This window comes from Drosophila biarmipes, unplaced genomic scaffold (assembly GCF_025231255.1).
Source record: "Drosophila biarmipes strain raj3 unplaced genomic scaffold, RU_DBia_V1.1 ptg000013l, whole genome shotgun sequence".
Lineage (NCBI taxonomy): Eukaryota > Metazoa > Arthropoda > Insecta > Diptera > Drosophilidae > Drosophila > Drosophila biarmipes.
Window position 1 is genome coordinate 810,881 of NW_026114532.1, and position 22,236 is coordinate 833,116.

The window sequence follows — 22,236 nt, forward strand, 5'->3', positions numbered from 1 at the left end:
AAGCATTTGATGGGGAAGAGTGATCGTGAACATGTTAGTATATTGCTTCTTACTGTTTCTAAAGGGAGGGTCATTTAAATTCTTAAGCTCCCGAAAACCAGCGACTTACTCTTAATTGCACCTAGTTGTTGTAATTATTATCATTGTTTATTATGTTTATTATGTTTATAATTATTATCATTGTTTGTAATACGCTGTGTATGCTCTATATATACTGTGTTTATATGATGCCAAATTAACGCATTTCACGATTTCAGCCGATTCGTTTGTGTATAAACGCCCTTTCGTGAATTCGGCAACACACGAAAGTTGACTATGATTTCAACTTAACGCTATGAACCAGGTGGCAACGCTGTGCATACAAGTTAAAATTAAAACGCAAATTCGGAAAACAAAGGGAATACCTAAGAAAAAAAGCAATAGAATCTGTAACTTTGGAAATTAAGTTTCCGGTTCTTATTCGCCGACTGTAAATGAAGAATTTAAGTTTAACCATCGCGTTATTTGGTTTGTAAAGGTGTAACCAGATTAAAATACCAAATTTTACACGTCAGGCATCTCTACTGAAAGCAAATCACGAAATGATATGTGTCTTATAAACAGGGGTTATTTCTATATCCTTTAAGAAATCGTGATTCCTATCGTATAAACATAATAGTAGTAGTTTATTTGCTTATTTATTGAAATTAAGTTCTATGTTTCATACTTATTTTATTTTAAAATTTTACCAAACTTTACGCACTTGTTGTGAGTATATCGAAGTTGCTTTATCAAAATGGTTTACCATTAGGAGCTCTTAATTTTATTGTGATGTGTTTTAATATATTAAATAATAAATTTAATCTTCCAAATTTTTGATATCTTCTTGTCAATTTCCTCAAGAGGAAGGATAGGAAGGATTGGTGACTTTTATTGGTTTTTGCACTATATAATTTCTCAATAATTTTTGAAACCTGGACTATCTACATGCTATTCGCTGCTATGATTAGTTGATCCTAAATCAAGATTGAGATGAAAAGGGAGGGTTAGTTTCCTTTAGGTATAAAAACTGGTTTCATCATAACCTTGATTTTTGAACAACTTTCACGTGCTCTCTTCGGTCTGGCCTCGCCTTTAGCACGATATTCTGTTGTTTGGTCTGTTGTTTCAGGGTCATAAGCATAAATCCAAGACTCATCGCCCGAGATTATGCATTTGAACTTGTCCTGATACTCAGAAAGCATTGTTTCTCACACATCAACGCGATGACTTTTTTGAATAAAATTGAGCGTTTTCGGTACCAAACAAAATTCGTAGGCCCGAATGGTTTTTAAAAATGGTTTTCACAGTTCCTTCTGATATATCTATCATATCAGTTAGGTCTCTAACAGTCAACCGACGATTTCTGAGCACTAATTCCTTCACTTCATTTACATGTTGATCTGTTGACGTCGATGGTCGACCGGAGCGCTCCAAGTCAGCAACACGTTTTCGACCCTCTTTGAATTCTTTATACCACTTATAAACATTTTTCTGGGACATGGTAGAATCACCAAAGGCCTTCCGCAACATCCTCAACCTTTCCGCAGCCGAAATTTTATTCCACGAGCAAAATTTTATGACACTTTTCTGCTCAATTAAAACAGACATTGTAAAAATCGAAAAATGCACTTCTTATCGTTTGGTAAACACAAGCGTCAGTATAGAACTGATAACAGATTTACAATCAAAAATTTAACAACCCCCCACCAATAAATACAAATAGATGGAACATGTGAAGAAGAAGCTATAACAATAAATTTAGATGTAGAAAAAATCCTAAGTCTACTTAATAAATGTTCAGAGTAGAAAAAAAAATTTTAAAATTCCTTACCTTACATTCATGATAATGATATTGCAACAAAATTTTATGTTGATAATGAAATAAATAAACTACTATTCAACCACAGAAAGAAGAAATCTTAAGAACAAAATCGCAAATTAATCATATTTAGGGAAAAACGATTGAAATTGCTTAAAAATTGTAACATTTTCTATTATATCATTTCACTAACACCAATTTTTAAAAGTTTAACCAAATCTTTAGAGAAGAAACCATTTGTAGCAAATAAAGTAAAGCTATGAGTAAACGAGAGATTGTAAATGCAATGCACCCATTTCAACCAAATCAGCCGGCTATATATCGTTAATACCCCTTACTATAACTTTACGTTTTGGAAAATTCTTGGATGATGAGCGATGTAACTCATTTTCATTCTCTCTATTACTTATAGCTTTATTTTATTTGCTACAAATGTTTCTTTTTCAGGTAAGCCCCCCTCTTTAATTTAGGTTTGTTTGAGCAAACCAACATAGATAAATTGAAATGATGATCAACCGAGCAAAAGGAGAAAGTTATGGAGAGTAAGTTTGGAGAAATCAGTGTCCACAGCTGATAGTGTTATAGGCTCGTTTTCTATTATAGTTATAGTTTATGTTATTCTTTTGGTGGTTAATAATGTATACTTTTTTATTTTTGTTATAAGCTACCCAATGACGCTTTTGGTCGCTGAGGCGAGAGCCTGCGTATCTGGGCCCACTCCATTTGCTTTACGACTCCATTTTGTGAGCTTTTCATTTCTATTTCCCTCCTTTATTGCTTTTTTTCTGTTTTTTTTTTTGTTTCCCCGCCCGGTACGCTTTTAATTTGTTTTACTTTGCTTGCCATGTTTGAGCGTTTTATGGAGACTGTACAGATGAAAAAGTTGCAAAAGTCATGTGTTCCGCTTGCTGCCTACAAATTGCTTTCCCAACCCATTCAGCCCTAAAATTTTAGGTATTCAACGGTTTGAGTGGCTGTTTCCTTTTACCAACTAGTGTTGATATCCACACTGAGAGAATTAAGAATATACTATGGGGATTACCAAAAAATATTTAAGGCGTAAACAAAATGGATTAATCTTAAGGTTCGTCTTTAAAAACAAGCTTAATTGAACCTTAGCTTGATTTTTAGATCTTTTCTTCTCAAAAATAAAAAAAGGACCAATTCTGAAATTGAAATTATTTGTTTTTCATTTTCTGAGTGTATCAAAAAAATGCCTGAATAACAGGGTTTTATTTTAATAGTGTAAAAGTTAATTAGGTATTTAAAAATAAAAATACTTTTTATTAATTTAATACCCAGATATCTTAATTTACTATTAAAAAATGTTCCCCAGTGCACAAGTGTGGGACTGAAACATATCCAGGCGCTAACCGAACCGGAAATCCACATTTAAGTTATTTTTCCCTTTATTTTTCCCTTGTATTTCTCAATCTTGATTTAAGATCAACCAATCATAGCAGCGAATAGCGTGTAGATAGTCCGGGTTTCAAAAGTAATTGAGAATTTATGTTGTGCAAAAACCAAGAAAAGTCACCCAGCCAGCGGTAACAAGTGGCTATCCTTCCTCTTAAGGCAATCGACTAGAGGATATCAAAAATTTGGAAGATTAAATTTAATATTTAATATTTTTAAACACATCATAATAAAATTAAGAGGTAAAATATTTTGATAAACCAACTTCGATATACTCACAACAAGTGCGTAAAGATTGGTAAACATTTAAAATACAATAAGTATAAAACACATGGAACTGAATTTCAATAAATAAACAAATAAACTACTATGTTGAGCATACCCAGCACATTATTTTATAAAGAAAACGTCTATAATAATTACAACAACTAGGTGCAATTAAGAGTAAGTAGATGGTTTAAGCTTAAAAATTTAAATGATCCTCCACTTTCCCCCATCTAATGCTTGCTAAAGAGCGGAACACGCTCGTTTCACATAACAATAAGTATGCGTGTCTAACATCCCTCCCTCAAACAAACACTATTTGACTCGCAGGCTGACCTGTGACCCGTCGTTAAAAGGACACCCCAAAATTATACATATCTTGTATACATTCCTTTCCACACTACCACCACCTTTTGACCTCTTGACTAACATCTGACCTGTTTAATGAAGACAAGTTAGCTTAAAACGTCTAAAAGATCACGTCTACATCCCTTATCAACAAAACGGAAATACATCACCCCAAAATTATACATATCTAGTTTACAGTATTTTCCACTCCACCACCACCTTTTGACCTCTTGACTAACATCTGACCTGTCGACTTAAGACAGGTTAGCTAACAAGTCTAACAGATCTCGCCTACAACCCTAATTGAATCTATAAATCAGACTTATAAAATGACAAAAATAGTTCTTGATGGTACGAAGGGAAAAGTTAAAGCTGATAAATTTTCTACAGTGCCTTACCATCATAAGATTTTAAAAGAAAGGGATCTCATATAAGTTGTTCAATTACTTGATGTTAAATGAGGGGGAGTCACTTGTTTTGGCGAGACAGGTTGATGAAATAGAAAAGCACAAGTTCAGGACTGACCCAAAAACATAAAAAATTTTAGATTTAACAATAAAAAATATTTATTCGATTAGTAAGTTTGATAAAACGTGTTGAACAATATATAAGTTTTGTAAATATACAAACGTGCTGGAAAAGTTAAGTAAATACATAAATTTATATATATTTTGTTACGTTTAAAGCGAATTATATTTCAAAATCAAATGTGAAAATAATTAAATATTTGGGTTTGTGTTGGGGATTTTTTTTGGTTATATATAAATTGGGTGAGTACATAATTTATTTGATTACTCTTGAATCAGTTGCCTATATAGATAATTCCACAGTTCTAATTCATGTGGATTTAATTCAGCTTTAGTTTTAGAATCCCCGTCTTTAACAGGATCAGCTGATTTTTCATTTTCTTTATTTTTTTGTTTTCCTTGTCTGCTTTAAGATAGTACCCCAACTCTTCAGGAGTCTTTATTTTCTCTCACTGCTATTGCTATTGCTAAAGTTAATATAAATTTAAATCACTTCAATTAAAAATATAAATGGTATTAGAATTAAATTTTTTAAATGTAAGCATTATCCAGAACTTTTTTTTCGATAGACTGCTAATACTAAAATCGTAGTCTGGATGAATCAGACTACTAGCATCTGATTTTATTTCTAGGGGTGTTTCTAACGGTGCTTCACCATCCATCATCATACCTAAAATGTTGTTTCTTAAGCTTTTTTTTTTGGGGGTTTTATTTTTTAATAATTTACTATTTTGCTTTAGAACCGATGATTTATCTTCTTATTTATAATTTGTTCGTTTTTTTGCAGAAACTGTATAAACTTAGTGGCCATTTTATTTATTTTCATTTTTACTAACTTGGTCCACTGTCGTTTTAGGGGATTAATGAAATAAGAACACTTTTTTTGTTTGTCAGTTTTACGTTGAAGCTAAGCGAAATTATCGCCTGCTCTTAACTTGTTTCTTTCTTTTTAAAAATGACATATATGGATTATGAAGCATAGCCAACTCAGCCGAGGTCTTGGTTTTGAAATCTGTTAGTAGATAAACGCGGAATCTGGCACAATTAGCATATTAATGGCCCCTCTATGATTGCTCGACAAGTTATTTCGAGCAATCAAAAGAACCCGAATAAAATAAATCTCACAAGTTCATGATTCTCAGATGTGGGAAAAATTTTTTTTTTCGTCTCCGCCTCAGAACGAGTTACTGGTAAATTGTCAAAATTCTCTCCTTTCCACAAAGGGTCATAAAGATATCAGCCAGAGTCAGAGACCCTGACCGCAATAAAAGGGACACACGCACAAGTCCGAGGGTCACGCTCATTGAGAAGATCACTAGCCCGCACAAAAGGACACGCGCCAATGACCTTATGCCGCACACAAGTGCAAGGGGCACGCTCACTGACTACCAATCTCTGACACGTTACAAAAGGGTAAAACGCACAAGTATACCTGAAATTTAAACTCGAAATAAAAAGTCACTAGTTTGCTAGACACATAATAATACATTTATTCAATTATTTTGGTATTGCGAACATGATTAGTTATACATTGAAATTAATTTTCTGACTCCGTTCTGGCGAGTTGGTTAGAAGACGCATGCCACCTTGCCGATGTTAAATGAGGGTTACAAAATTTAAAGTGTTCACCATAGTTTGTAGTTTTCAGATCATTTCCACGTTGATTCATAAAAAAAGTTTTGTTTTTAGACGGTATTGAATGTGCTGACCGATTATCTGTCGTTTAAATTGCTCGATGAATTAGTCAATTTCCTCATGAAATTTCAATTTTGTTTTCTTGTAGCTCTTTACACATCTGGCCTCAATTTCATTTAAAAAATGTCAAAATATTGTATGCATTGTTTAGAGCACAAATTCCACCCGTAAGATGTGTTTGACAATATGGAAACCGGTTTCCTTTAAACCTGTTTAATGAAAGACATGCCACTTTCTCGATATTGACAAGCTGACGATTCCCAAAAAAAATTGTCTAGAAATCGTTTCTTTTGAGCACCCTTACAAATTATCAGTTTTCCGTTTGTAATTGTCCTCAAAAATCTTCGAGCTTGTGGAAACTATTTTCTCCATCGTTCCAAAAAATGTTGCGATGTTTATTGGTTAACCAAATTGCAGTCTTTCTAGATTTTGTATTTAGCAAAATAAAATAATACGGTGGTTCTATTAAAAAACTAATATTCCAATTTCCTTTAGCATAAATTTATTTTTATTATCAAAGAATGCTTGAACACCAACCGGAACAGTTTCTTTCTTCATTTTCTTAACTTTAAACTCGTTGTACTAGTCTGTTTAATGGGTTATAATCAACTAAATGATCATATATAAGGAGACAATAAGCTTGGGTATTTTCATGACTTAGTAGGACACTAGTTCTATTGAAATACTCACATCAATAGGACCAGTTTTCACTGATTCGTTTTGATATAAAAGATCAACCAATGGGGGCATTCAATTTAAAATTATATGGGGTCAAAAATGGTTGTGACTCTCGATAATAGTAACTAGATTGAAATCTTGTACACATTTCATAAAGGTGGGCATCCTGCTTCTTACTAAAGTCGACATTCAGATTATCATATGGATATGGCTCAGAATTCAAGTGAACTTTCAAGTTTGATAAATTATTTGTGATAAGTTCTCTATTTAGTGTAAATTAAATTATGGCAAATCGTGGTTTTTGGCGGTTAGCTGACAATTTCACATTCCAACTGTGTTGGCTGTCATGCCCCAATTTCGGGTTAACAAATGAATCCCAACTCCGAAATGCGATTAATAGATTTACACCACTTTTAATAATATCGTACATCTTAATTTTTGCAAAATCACTCGGACTTACATAGGGGATATTCCACGTTATATTCGTCATTTCCTGTTTAATAGTTTGTTCATTTCTTGTTTGTTCAGACACATCGCCAAGATTCTTAGTTAGCATCAACACTAGTTCGTGCTTACAATTTAAGAAAGCATTTTTATAATCCTCAGCAAATCCAAACAAATTTTTTAATGGTACAGAAAAGTTAAAGTGGGGTCCCGTATAAATTTCGTCTCCACTGCTCCATCCAGAATTTAATAGATTTTGACTTTGAAGATTATCCAGAGAGATTATCCAGGCCCATTCGGTGAATCTTTTCTAATAATTCCTTGAAAATTAAGGTAACTTTCGTGAGAAAGCACGTAGAAGTCTTGATTTTGGATAGTAATTCGAATTTCATCGCTTGGCTTAAATGATTTATTATACGATGAATAGGTATGAAACTCTTTCTTCGAAATACTCAGATCTGAGTAAACCTTTTCTCAAACATTTAAAATTTCATTAATTGTTTTCCTTTTCACTTTTTATATTATAATCGAAGCTTCAATCCTAACGTCTTTAAAAATAATTTCTATTTCAAAGTAAGTGAGCTTTTTTTACTGATGGTCCTCTTTCTATAGCTTTACAATTAGTAATGCTTGGCTAAGGACTAAGGCTTCGTCTTTTATTATAAATAATCATTCTTTCAGCCGAATGTGCATGCGAAACGAAAAGCTTTCACCACGTAAATTCATCACAGTTGACTGGTAAATAAATTAGATTATGTGGTGTCACTGTCATTTTATACCCCGGTGGAACATTAATGCCAAACTTATAAAACGTATGATTCGGTGTATTATGAATATATGAACCGCTGATTATATTACATTCCAAACGAGTTGTATTAATTTTTAATATGTTCACAGTCTCATGTGATGGATAGGTTTTTGTAGGATGCAATTCTGGTACTTTTTGATGGCAGCCACACAGCCAACCGACCGTTCCTTATTAAAGTAAACTGGTTCTCGTTAGGTAGTTATTTCAACTTGAAGTGTATTATTATTACATTGGATTTTAAATGTTTTTTTTTAAAGGTTAAAATCTTTTAGTTTATTGTAAATGAAATCGGTGATGTCATTCAATTTGTATGATCTATTTGGAATCGTAATAACATTGTCACCGATGTATTTGGAATCGAATTATACATATTAAAGTCAATAAGAGAGCATTCAATAGATAGGTGGAAAAAAGTTTATATTTATAATGTAACTACTTCCATTCAAAGATAATGTAAGTGATCTAGATATATTTAAATCTATTGATAAACTGTTTCCGACTATTGTTGTTTCCGACTTGTCTCTGTATCTCTTTCACCTGACTGTGTGGACTTCTATAATTTTTAACGTATACTGGTTCATCATCCTTTAATCTCAGTTTCGGTTTGTATAAATTACGTGTACTGATTGGTTCTGTTTCCAATCCTAATATATAACTGTATTTGGTACATAAGCTTGAGAGCTGCGACTTAAATTGTGAAGGAAAGTTCTTTAATGGTTGAGATAATACACACTTTTCTCTATATCCATTATTAGTTTTGACTAATTCGTAGTTCGAAAGTGATTCATATGCTAAGCTACTTGTACTGACTACTTGATCTTCATTTGTAGTATTAAGTAATCTTCTGAATGCATTTTTTGTTGTTGCTATTGTACTAGCTACGTAAAAACCATTTTTAATTTCTTGGTTTGAAATCAATACAATGGGTTCTTGGGAATTTAATTGAATTTTTCTAATAACTTGGGATCTTGAGTTGTTGCCAAAACTGCATTGTTATTGGCACATAAATTGGAAATTTAAGGTTATCGGGTTTGATTATAAGCCATCTTGAGATTGATTGAAGTCTTTGTTGTTTTTCGTTATGAAGGCGAATCTTAATATGCTATCGCATGGAAGAGCAAAATGTAAATCCACGATATGAAAGTCGGTTTGGATTATATATTTACTTGTCTGTATCTCAATAGAGGTTAACCTTTTTGATTTTGTAACCTCCTCACTTATTCCTTTTGTATCTATTATATAGTTAACGTTTATGTCATTATAGACATCAGAATTTTCTGTAATTTATTAAATGTCTGCACCCAGGCTTACTAAAAACACCAGTTTTTTTCCTGTGGATGCGTTAGTAAAAGTATGAAATATATTTTGATTGAGATTAATTGCATGAATCATTACATTTTCTACTGTTGAATACTTAAAGGGTCTAGAGAGTTTCCCGATTTATTTTGGGCTACTCTCTCATGGTTATTGGTGTTATTGCTATTGTGGCCTCGATTTGAGTTACCACGTCCTCGATTGTTTCCTCTGTATTGACCTCTTTCATTATTATTATAATTGGAACTGTTGTAGTTGTTATTATTATTTTTACGACCATAAAAGTTACCTCTGAAATTTCCACGTCCGCGGTTTCCCCCACGCTGAGGATAATTTTTATAGTTAAGGACAATATTTGGTTGTCCAGTTGCTTCCGTGCAATATGGTATCATTCATGGTGTTGAGGGTGCCAGCCTGCATGATACGTTTTACCTTAACGCAATTCTTTGTCATTGCCTTAACTGTAGACTGTGTAGAATAACTTCTGGCTAATTCAAGGGTTATGCCGTCCGTTATGTACGCACTTTCTAGAGCTTTCTTCATCTGCACAACCTCTGACGTGTATTGGCTAGCAGTTTTGTTTTGTTGCTATAGATTCATTAGTTTGGCTGATAGTACTTCTACGGTTTCGCCTTTGACATTTCTTTTAAGTCCGGAAATAACTTCTAATATAGTTTTTTCTTTTCCGACTACGTTTGTTTTTATTATCGAAATAGCTAATTGTTCGTGTTCGCCTTTTATTGATTCTATAATTTCCAATGCATTGAGAAAACTTGCTTAGTTTCTGCTTTACTATCAAATGCTGGTATAAGCTTTGATGCAGTGTTGATAAGATCAGTATTTGAGTGCCATTGTAATATATTTTTCTTCAACTGTACTCGAGCAAGTGTCTGTAGAATTGTCTAAATCAGACATTAATATAGCTGGGATAGTAAGATTATTTATTCCTTCCCTTTCCAAATCCTTTTGGTTAATATTAATAAATTCTTTTGATTCTGTTTCTTCACCAGTTTCAAGTATTAAGAATATTAGGTATTGATATATCGAGCTTGAACTTTCCTCTAATAGTTGTCAAATTGGATCTTAGTCTGATCAAAAACATTGATACTTGAGACCAATGATCTTGATTAAACTTATCTCTGTGTTCGTATATTAGTATTCGTTTTTTATTAAAGCATTTAACTAATATTTCTACGTGCTTTTTAACAGTGGCTTTTGAATCGGTCTATTCTGGGCTAATGACTTATGCGATTTGTCAAATTCTGCTTTAATCTTTCTTTTGATAATTCATTCTATTCCATTATGTTATGGATATGAATTATTTCTTAGATACCATCATAACAGTTGCTCTACCTAAGATTGGATGCTCGTCTATTCTTGATCTAAATTGCACATCCGTTAGTGCTATTCCTCTTTGGGTGCAGTGCAGTGAAACAATGGTGACGCATGACAGTTAAATATGTCTATATAATGGATTTCCAACTCGTATGCACTAACAGGGGTTGTAGATATTATTTGCTGGACTCTTCTACCGAAGTCTGGATACCTTCTACGTATATATTTAGCTTATGGCTCATTGTGTATCTATACTTGAATATACATATATATATATATTGTTTTAGATTTACTTTATTTTATTTCATGTCCTTGTTGTTGCTTATTATATAAAATTTAATTATATTTTTCATCATTAATATTTATTGTTTATGCGCTTTGCTTTTTTTTTAAATTTTGTCCAAGTCATTCGCTTGGATCATATATATTTTTTTCAAACATTTATTATGAAGCTTGTGTAATTTATGAAAGCAATTGGCGCACATTATGACAATATTTATTACTAGCATTATATTTACAATTCCAAATCAATCTTATTTGGTTCAACTTTATTTATTACGTTAGTAGTAGAACCCACTGACTTAACGTCTACTATAGCCATTATTGTTTTGTTAAAATTATAATTGTATTTATCATGTATTTCTTCACTGAACTTTCGAATTACTCCTTATTTATTCTATAAGGGTCTTTCTTATATATCTTTCTTTTGTTTTCTTGTACATATATCCTACCTATAGTTTCGCATAGCTTTACGGCCTACACTTCTGAACTAGCGGAAAGGTTCCGCACGATTTTACAAAAATATTGTTTTAATATATATTGATGATCCGCATCCTCTGCGTCAGCTGTTCGTCGCAGGTTGGCTGCACTGACAGACTTCTGATCGTTTCGGCAGTGGCTTTGGAATATTTGTTTTTGTTATGAGTTTTTGATTTATAACTTTTGTTTTATTTGCTGAGTGAGTTGTGACTTGTAATACTCTATTTTTGATGGTATCTCTTAAAAATGCAAGCTCATTATAACATTGAGCCGTCGTCCATGCGGCGGTGTTGACTGCGCAAATAGCAGCCACTTGACGTGCGCAATTCTTTTCTTAATTTTATTGTTATGACCTCCACGTACCATCACTCACACTCTACTCACTCAGACTTTATTGTATTTTCTCCTGTCGCCTGTATTGTTGCCAAATTCTTCAAATGTAGAATGATTGTGAGTCCAGCCAATGGCCTATGCATATTATTCGCATAACAACAAAGTGTTGTGACTTCGGCTACTAAAGTGTTGCCGCTCAATATTTAGGTTATGTGATAAGAACGCATATTATATAGTTGGAAATGCTTCCTTCTAACTTTTATATACATATATTTCTGCGAATCTGGCATACCCTTTTACTCTACGAGTAGCGGGTATAAAAATTAAAATTAATTAATTTATTTAGAATTAATTAAAATTGAATTAAAATTAATTATGCAACTGACAGTGAAAAGCTCGGGTCGAGCAAAAAATTCAATTAAAAAGGGTAAAAACAAGTTTAGAAGTATATGGTACGAATAACTAGCGTTAAGAAATTAGCTATGGGGTATTTAAATGAGATTTTTATTTCATTGCTCACATGATTCAGCCATAGCCCAGATAGAACCACCTTCAATGGTACGGACGTTTCATACCGGACTCCGCACGCATCGTCAAGCCACTCAATTACCTTTTCGACAAGGAAGTAAAATGGGAACAGAAGTAGAACCACCAATAGGTGTTCGAGGATTTGGAGGCAGGCCTTCTGACTGATCCAGTATTGGCGTGTCCGGATTCCGAAAGGACATTCATTCTGAAAACGGATGCCAGCGACTAAGGCATTGGTTCCATTCTGACGCACAATACGGAGAACGAACAGTTTATCTCCTACTCCTGTTAAGCCTTCTGACCCTGGGAGCAGTCCCTTTCATAAAAGCCCGACATTCCGACCTGTGATGAAATTAACACATTCCTTAGCGACCGATACCGAACGCTAGAGGCAATTGAGGATATGAAACCCAGGACCAGCAATCACTCTAACGCTAAGAGTCAACCCGATTCCAGGAAACTCAACTCCTTCGAAGCTAAGGTGGTCACAAAACCAAAGAATTGTTTCGCGAAAATCTGTCCAGTGTGCAGAACTATTTAGCAACCGGTCCTAGAGCGGTTTTACTAGGCTCGGCCATTATTGACATATGGCACTTGGGAACGAACTGCTGGGCTCGCGCTCTAATAGACTCGGGTTCTGAAGCTACGTTTATTGCGGAACGCCTGTTCAATCTGATTAAGCTGCCATTCCGCCATATCCAAGCCCAAGATTCAAGCTTAAATCAGGCGACCAGGCTCTGCCGTTTTCTATTCGAGTCCCTAAAAAGTCAGGCCTTTAGCTAGAAACCGCAGCTTGCGTTTTGCCTGGATTGGCCGCGAGATGCGCTGATTGTCCCGGTAGGCGCACAAAGATTTGTGGTTCTCACCTAGGTCAGGAAACTATTTTAGGCCCAGTCCTAGCACATCTAGCCAAAATCGGGTATCAGCTTTCACGACCCAGATAACCGAAACAAGTGACAGGGACTTGGAAAAATTTCTCACTAAAATTGGAGAGGTGGAGAACACACCAACTAAAAGGTTACAAGAATCCGATTCCAATTGCGAGAGCAATTTTCTCCAACCCACCACTAGATACGCAAGCGGGAGATACGTGGGAACTTTACCGTTTAGCGAACCCGAACCTTTCGGATCCAAATTGGGGCACTGCCCTAGCGCAGTTTCATAGAAACAAAAACCGTTTAATAGGAGGCTTTCCATCAAAAGAGCAATATGACTCAGTCATTCAAGAGTATTTGGAGTGAAATAGAAAACAGAGCGAAAGCGCAAGGCACTTGTAAAAAAAACAGAACTATTTTTACAAAACGAAAACAGTAAAAAAAGCAGCTTCGGGTTCCGAGGCTACGTTTATTGCGAAACGCCTGTTCAATATGATTAAGCTGCCATTCCACCATATCCAAGCCCAAGATTCGGGCTTAAATCAGGCGTCCAGGCTCTGCCATTTTTCTATTCGAGTCCCTAAAAAGCCAGGCCTTTAGAAACCGCAGCTTACGTTTTGCCTGGATGGCCGCGAGATACGCTGATTGATTTACCTATCATTCCCTGGCGAATCCAACATTTTTAGAAAGTTTCCAGATAGGTGTTCTGATCGGAGCCGACATTTTGCGGTCCCTGTTGCTGAGCGGCACGCGCACAAACATTTGTGGTTCTCTCCTAGGTCAGGAAACTATTTTAGGCTGGGTGCTTACCGGCCCAGTCCTAGCACATCTAGCCAAAATCGGGTATCAACTTTCACGACCCAGATAACCGAAACGAGTGACGGGGCTTGGAAAAACGTATTACTAAGTTTTGGGAGGTGGAGAACATACCAACTAAGAGGTTAAAAAGAATCTGGTTCCTATTGCGAGAGCAATTTTCTCCAAACCACTCTAAAGACGCAAGCGGGAGATACCAAATTGGGCCACTCGCGCTCTATTGCCCTAGCTAAGTTTCTTAGAAACGAAGACCATTTGAAAAGAGACTTTCCATTAAAAGAGCAATATGACTCAGTCATTCAATAGTATTTGGATCTAAGTCATATAAGAGAAATCCCCCCGTCTTACGATTCTCCAAGCTATTATCATCAACACCACGCGCTGATCAAACCTGACACTACCACAACCAAAAATCGCGTGGTATTCAATGCTTCTAGCCCTTCAGCAAATGGGAAAAGCTTGAACGATATTCTTCATGCTGGATTACCATTCAGATCTTTAAGTGGCATTATTTATAATACGTGTTCAGTGCAGACATCACAAAAATGTCAAATCTGGGTCGATGCCGGCATACGCCGTTCCAAAGAATTTTATTCCGGAATAGAGAAGGAGAAGTAAGCGATTTCAAACTAAAAACCGTCACATTTGGTGTCAAGTGTGCACCGTTTCTGGTTGTCCGCGTTCACCAACAATTGGCAGATGACGTAGAAAAGGACTTCCCTAAAGCAAGTAATTTTGTTCGGCATTTTATGTACATAGACGACGTTCTGTCAGGGGCCAATTCCATTCAAGAGGCTCAACTTGCGATCAGCGAGCCTCACCACGCTTTTAACCGCGCCGTGGTCCTATTGAGAAGGTGGACAGCTAATCAGTAATCAAACAAGCACTACTCCACGACGACTTTCGGGACCTTAATTCCGAAAGCTTTACCAAAACACTTGGTGTTCGACCTCGGATTAGTTATTTTTTGGCCCACCGCCAGTTTCGATTGAATCTACTTATACGAAAAGAGAGTTTCTTTCCATAACTTTTTGACCCAGCCGGATGGCTGCCCCGTTTATTGTCCGCTCAAAAATTTGTATGCAAGAGATTTGTTTGCAATTGTTCGGCTGGGATAAAAATATCCCCACCGAAATGAATCAAAGGTGGCAAGAATTTTACGCATTTATTCCGAGCTTGAACAGATCCGTGTTCCAAGGTGGTTTGGTTTCCAGCCAGAGGGTAAGCTAGAGCATCATGGTTTTTGTGATGCGTCGCAGAAGGCATATGGTACCACAATATACTTGCGCGTTGAAGTAGGCCATAACATTAACATAAATCTGCATGCCACTTGACCAACTTTGTGATCAAGATTAAACAGGTGACAAGCGCTGAGCACTGGGCGCATGTGCGATCTGAGCACAATTCCGCGGACCTAGCCAGCCGAGGCGTGTCGCAGCTGTTCATAGCCGACTCTGGGGGGAAGGACCGGATTGGTTACAACAGCCAAAAAAAAAGTGGTCAACACTGGGGCTTGAAACTCCAGTCACAGACTTAGAGCAGCGTGCGGTGAAAGTCAATTTTGGAACTGCCCCATCCGAAGATTTTCTGGAATGGTTCTCCAAGTTGGACAAGGCTCTGCGGGTCCTTGCGTATGTGTCACGGAATATTAAACGCTGCCGCAAGTTGCCGAGGGGCCCATCTGTTCGGCCCTCCGAGAAGCTGAAGGAGCCCTTATTCTATATGCTCAGCGGAAGGAATATACCCAAGAGCTTAAATTCCTAAACGATAAGCGTCCAATTCCAGTCTCCAGCCCGATAGCCAACCTGTTTCCACTTCTATTACCAAGGTATATGTTTGCGAGTTTGTGTGTTTCTCAACAAGGGCTCTTCATTTAGAGCCTACGTCCTGACAACCGAGAAGTTCCTCGAGGCATTTGCCCGATTCGTAGAGAGAAGAGGTTGTCCCCAGCGGGTCCATTCGGATAATGGCAAATCCTTTGTGGGGCATCGACCCTCCTTTCTCGGGATTTTATGCAGACGATCAAGGAGTCTGTGACTGATACCTATAGCCATCAGAGAATTTTGTGGCGGTTCATTCCACCAGGAGCTCGACATATGGGAGGATTGTTGGAGGCTGGATTGAAAGGCTTCAAGGCACTTTTGCTTATCCTTAGCATTAAAACCATGGCTCTATGTACTCGCCGCGCCCAAACTTTGGACGACAAACGCCGAGTCTGTCGGGGAATCCATCCTCTATGAAAGTGCAACCGTGTTCTGAGGCTCAGCACTGAAAAGCGGCCTCGCGACGTTATCATCAAAAAATATTGTGCGAATTGCCTGGCCCACCAGCATTACGAAGGAGTATGTCGCAGCGGAGCACGTGCAAAAAGTGTAGGCAGGTAGAATGTCTGTGCCAAGGAGATGGCCAATAAAATAAATTATTCTTCTAAAGTTGAGAAAAGGTGACTTCTAATTTCGAGTCAGAAACCAGACGACCATAGAGCCCAAGAAAACCGCCACCCTCCATGTCAGGATTTCTGGGTGTGAAACCAAAATAGGCCCAGTTTAATTTCGCACCATCTGCCCGAGGTGGCAACCGTAGAGGAAAATCCTAGAATATTAGAGGAAAATCTAAACTGATCTTGCAAGGAAAAGACCGGAGAGTTCGAAAGTTCCCACTGCGGCTTCAGAGTCTCTTGCTCTCACGACAGTCAAATAGAAAACAGAGCGACAGCGCAAGGTATTTGTAAAAAAAAAAACAGAACTATTTTTACAAACGAAAACACTAAGAAAGGCGACAGTGAATGAAAATAAGTGAAATATATGTATATGCAAAACGACAACGGATATTTTTTGTGTTTATTATGTTTACCTCCGCGCACCCTTTTCCTCAAGTGACTAAGGTAACCGATGGCAGGCAATCCGTCTAGGAGAGGTAAAGATATTAACACTATATATTTTCTTAAAACTTTGTGGCCTCTATCCGTTAATCCACCTGCGCAGTGGGGCGAATGATCACATCTCTCTCCCGCTTTTTCACCCTGACGAAGTGACAGAATCCTTCGTGTCGCACTAACTCTCAAAACGGGACGAAAGATCCTCCCACTTGCCCCATCGAAACGGGAAATTGCCCCGCAGACATTGCTCTCTATCTCATTGTCTCAGTTAAACCCAGAGTCAAGGAGTAAAACGCATGTCCGTCGGGCATGACGTCTGTCCGCGCGTTCGTCAAAACGTTGATATCTCGGAAATGATACAAGATTGGGGTTAAGCATGCAAATTTGATTGATTTAATTTCATTGGATTATTGATCTGCGCACTCTAAGCTGTAACGCTTACAGTTTTAATTCTAGAATACAAATTTAGGCATAATCTTTCTTTTCGCTTATCAATCGACGTAAAAAAAAAAGCTTGATACAGTCTCTATAAAACCCACAAACTCCACAAAAGCTACAATTTATCTGGTGACGTTATTAAATCGTTTGTCTTGCTTCATATGAAGTTGCCTTAAACGACTACCCCACACGCGTATGTCCGAAGAGAGGGACTTCAAGGGCGGCGTGCGCCTGGCCTGGCACATTTTTGGCGTCATTCACTGTACCGATATTAGTAGGCCCGCACTTCAAAGGCCAAGAAATCCATCGAGATCGGATAACTTAACAAATTCAAGATTTCCCATACAATACTTATTCTACCTATCGACTACAATGTTCGACCAGCGACATCGTGTAACGACTGGATGTCGTGTATGAAATCGAGAAATCGGGCACGCTGTATATATATAAGTATTTCAGGGAAGGAAAACCTTTAGATTATATATATTTTAACTTAATATAGGTCTTGGCACTTCCTCCAACTTTGAAGATCGATATCCGGACGTGATGGGATGGCTGCAACCTGAATTGTAGCAATATTTCTCTCTATGTGGGGGTTAAAAAAAAACCTTTTCACTCATAACTCTTGGATGCGCGAACGATCTAAAATAAACTTTTTAATTAGTACCGAATGCTTCGCTCTCTCGGTCTACAAAACTTTATCTTTATCTATATTATCTTTATCTATATTACAGATATGGCAAAATGTGGGACTTAAATAAAAACCATACCAAACGATTGTGCCCCCCATTGGATTTGAAGCCTTCATGAGGTGGTAAATCCTACAGTAAATTGCCTTGGGCGGCAACTTGTGGTAGAACTGACTGAATTTTCTTTAAAATTTCTTTGCCTGGCTGTTTTATATGGCTGGATGCTACACAGATTGCTGGATACCCTTAATATGCGGGATGCAACTCACAATATAGTGTTTCGGGCTTTCATCCTTTGAATACCTTGACATTTCAAGCTGCTAGTACGTCTGATAATAATATGAAGATCTTAACCAGAATCGGATGAATACTAGCGAGGCTTTTGGTGAAAATATATATCATACTATAATGTTAAACTAGAACTTTCCTAAAATGGTATAAATTTCGAATAGTCGACTCAGGTGGAGCACCTGTTTTTCCGCATATGCTTATGTTTCTGACCCCGCAATATTCAAGCAATCGATGGCACGTAGAATGACAAAACACCATGAATTTTTGAGTCTTATACCTGTTGTTCTGCTGAAAGCTCCCAATTTCAAGTTTGCGCATTGGATCCATCCCTAGATATCCTTTGGGGTTACAATTTCATCTTTATTATTTTTAACAGCCATTATTCCTACAAATTGGCAATCGCTCGAGAAATCCATGCACTTTACTTCTTGGCTTTTACTATCCGAATTTTCTTATCCATATTCTTATGCACTTCTTGAATATATTCTAACAGCCTATTTTGGCGATATTTCTTTTAAATTTGCACCTTTATTGTAGGTTATGCCAATATTCCTCCTTCATTTCATCTTTTAATTTGTACACCAAAAAAAAATTTACCGTAAATGTTAGAAAATTTTACCGTAAATGTCAAAAATTTTAAAATAAGAAATTTTTTCTTGGTTATAGAAATATTTTCTTAAACTAAGAAAAATTCGACATTAATTTTTTTGTGTTGAATAAGAAGAAGAGAATTAGAATTTTTTTGAATTAATGGCGATATTTTCCTGGATTAATGACAATATGTATATTTGTAACATATTTTTTCATCACAAGAAGGGTGGAAAATTTTAGTACATTTTTATACTGTGTGCGGTCACACTAAGGCAATGACAGTGCTGTTCGTGATTTTTGTCCTACGGATGTTTAGCTCGTGAAAATCTCGTGTTTAATAGTGAACAAAAATTCTTAATTTTAAAAGAATTGGACGGTGAAGCTTTTGAATCAATTTTCAACGGTAAGTATTTTTATATACTTATTACATAGAAGTGTAATGTACATATATTCGAGCTTATACATACATATATGGCCATGTGCTTTACAAACATATTTTTCAGAGCATGGTATAAATGAAGAAAGTTTGCCATTCTTAAAATGGGATCAGATGATTAAAATTATTCCGCAATTGGAAATTTGGCAGTCTCAAGTATGTTAATTAAGCTGTAAAATTGTTACAAAGATCTTCGCAACAACAGTATTGTGGTAAACACAAAAAAATATAGCTAATTAACATTATTAGTAGATTAACTAAATTTGTTTTCAAAATTTGGAGAATTGGCGACAGTCTCGAGTATGTTGCGCAGTAGAACACGAATTTTACATTTTCGTTTGCGTATGTACACATGTGTGTCTGTGTGTAAATGCGTAGATTTGCGTAGAAGTACCTGTTCATTCAAAAGTATGTATGTACATTAATGCACTTGCGCACACGCCAAGAAATAAATGGAATGTTTTACATTGCACGAGCACGGGGTCGTGCGGCTTAAACAAAAATACAAAAAGCTAAACTAATTAAAAAAACTAAAACTAATTAATAAATGAATAATAATATAAAAGAATTGTAGTCATCATCATAACTATCATAAAAAACTAATAACTAACAAGAAAGGAAGTTAACTTCGGTAAGCCGATGTTTATATACCCTTGCAGTTGTAAAAAATAATCAATAATTTTATTAAATTGAATTCGAAATTCTTAAAAATATAAATATTTATATTCCCAATATTATAAGATAATATGTCAAAAAGCCGGAAAGCTATAATTTGTTTCATATTATTTCCCACCAATTATCCGATCGTTCCCATGACAGCTATATGATATAATCGTCTGATTTTAATAAAATTTAATTCAAAATTCAGAACTAATTAAAAACTGTTATTTCAAGCTTTAAAAATGATATGTTATAAAACACCAAAGATGTAATTTTTATTTCATGTTTTCGGACTAATTTTCCGATCGTTCATATGGCACTTATATGATATAGTCGCCCGATTTTGATAAAATGTATTTCGAAATTCAAAACCAAATAAAAAATGTTCTTTCCAAGCGTAGGAGGATATATGTTAAAAAAAAACACCGAAGATATAATTTTTCAATATTATTGTACCACTAATTTTCGGATTTTTACTATGGGAGCTATGTGATATAATCGTCCGATGTTGATAAAATTTAATTCGAAATTCAGAACTAATTTAAAAATTTTATATCCAAGCTAAGAAAGGTATATGTTCAAAAACACCAAAGATATAATTTTTATTTTATTCCCCGATAGTTCCTATGGCAGCTATAAGATATAATTGTCCGATCCGTCTGGTTCCGACTTATATACTACCTGCAACAGAAAGAAGAATTTTGGGAAAGTTTCAGCCCGATAGCTTTAACACTGAGAGACTAGTTTGCGTAGAAACGGACGAACAGACGGACGGACGGACAGACGGACGGACAGACGGACATGGCTAGATCGACTCGTCTTGTGACGCTGATCAAGAACATATATACTTTATGGGGTCGGAAACGTCTCCTTCACTGCGTTGCAAAGTTCTGACTGAAATCATTATACCCTTTGCAAGGGTATAAAAAATTATAGGCTACTTCTTTCAAACAGTCTTGTTGGTTAAAGCCATATATTGATTTAAATGCAAATCATAGAGAATTGGCCAAAAATGAATTCAAAAAAAAATTTTCTTTTAATTAATGAATAATGCTGTGTACGGAAAAACGATGGAGAACGTCGAAAAATTAAGGCAAATATCTCTTAGAATACCCGTCAGAAGAGAACTCTGTTTCTATGACAGCTATATGATATAGTCTTCCGATTTTGATAAAATTTAATTCGAAATTCAGAACTAATTTAAAAATGTTATATCCAAGCTTAGAAAGGTTATGTTAAAAAAAAGGAAGGATATATATATATTTTTTTTTTATCCCAATTGTTCCTATGGGAGATATAGATATAATTTTTTTTTTATTCCCCGATAGTTGTCCGATCCGGCTGATTCCGACTTATATACTACCTGTAATAGGAAGAGGACTTTTAAAAAAGTTTCAGCCCGATAGCATTAAAACTTAGAGACTAGTTTGCGTAGAAACGGACGGACAGACGGACGGACAGACGGACGGACAGACGGACGGACAGACGGGCGAACAGAGCGGACAGATGGACATTCTGACTGAAATCATTATACCCTCTGCAAGGGTATAAACACCAAAAATATAAATTTAACAAGAAAGGAAGATAACTTCGGCAAATAATCAATAATTTTATTAAATTGAATTCAAAATTCTCAAAAATATAAAAATTTATTCCCAATATTATAAGACAATATGTCGAAAAGCCCCAAAGCTATTATATATTTCACATTATTTCCCACCAATTATTTGATCGTTCCTATGACAGCTATAAGATATAGTCTTCCGATTTTAATAAATTTTAATTCGAAATTCAGAACTAATTAAAAAATGTTAGTTTTAAGCTTATATGGTTATATGTTAAAAAACACAGAAGATATAATTTATATTTCATGTTTTCCTACTAATTTTCCGATCGTTCCTATGGCAGCTATATGATATAGTCGTCCGCTTTTGATAAAATTTAATACAAAATTCAAAACCAAATAAAAAATGTTATTTCCCAGCGTAGGAGGTTGGAAGTTTAAAAACCCCATAAAGTACGAGGTATGTTCAAAAAGTAAGGTGACTTTTCAAATTTCGCGGGCAACATATTTTTGATTATCGATTTTTTTGTTTTGTTATGTTGGTACACTCTTCCCTAACATCTGTACAAAGTTTCAATTGAATCCCCTTTTTTGTTTAATTGTGAGAGGCGTAAAGGTAACAAGTTGTTTTGCGTGCTCAGCGATTTTTTGCTATCGAAAAATATGGATCGAAGGATTGTGTAAAAAATAAAATCAAGTGCTCCGAAAC

At 35.7% G+C, this 22,236-nt stretch overlaps 1 pseudogene; it reads left to right on the plus strand.

Moving 5' to 3' along the window:
- Positions 1-22,236, plus strand: part of LOC127011827 (uncharacterized) — a 97,647-nt pseudogene that overhangs the window by 43,800 nt on the left and 31,611 nt on the right.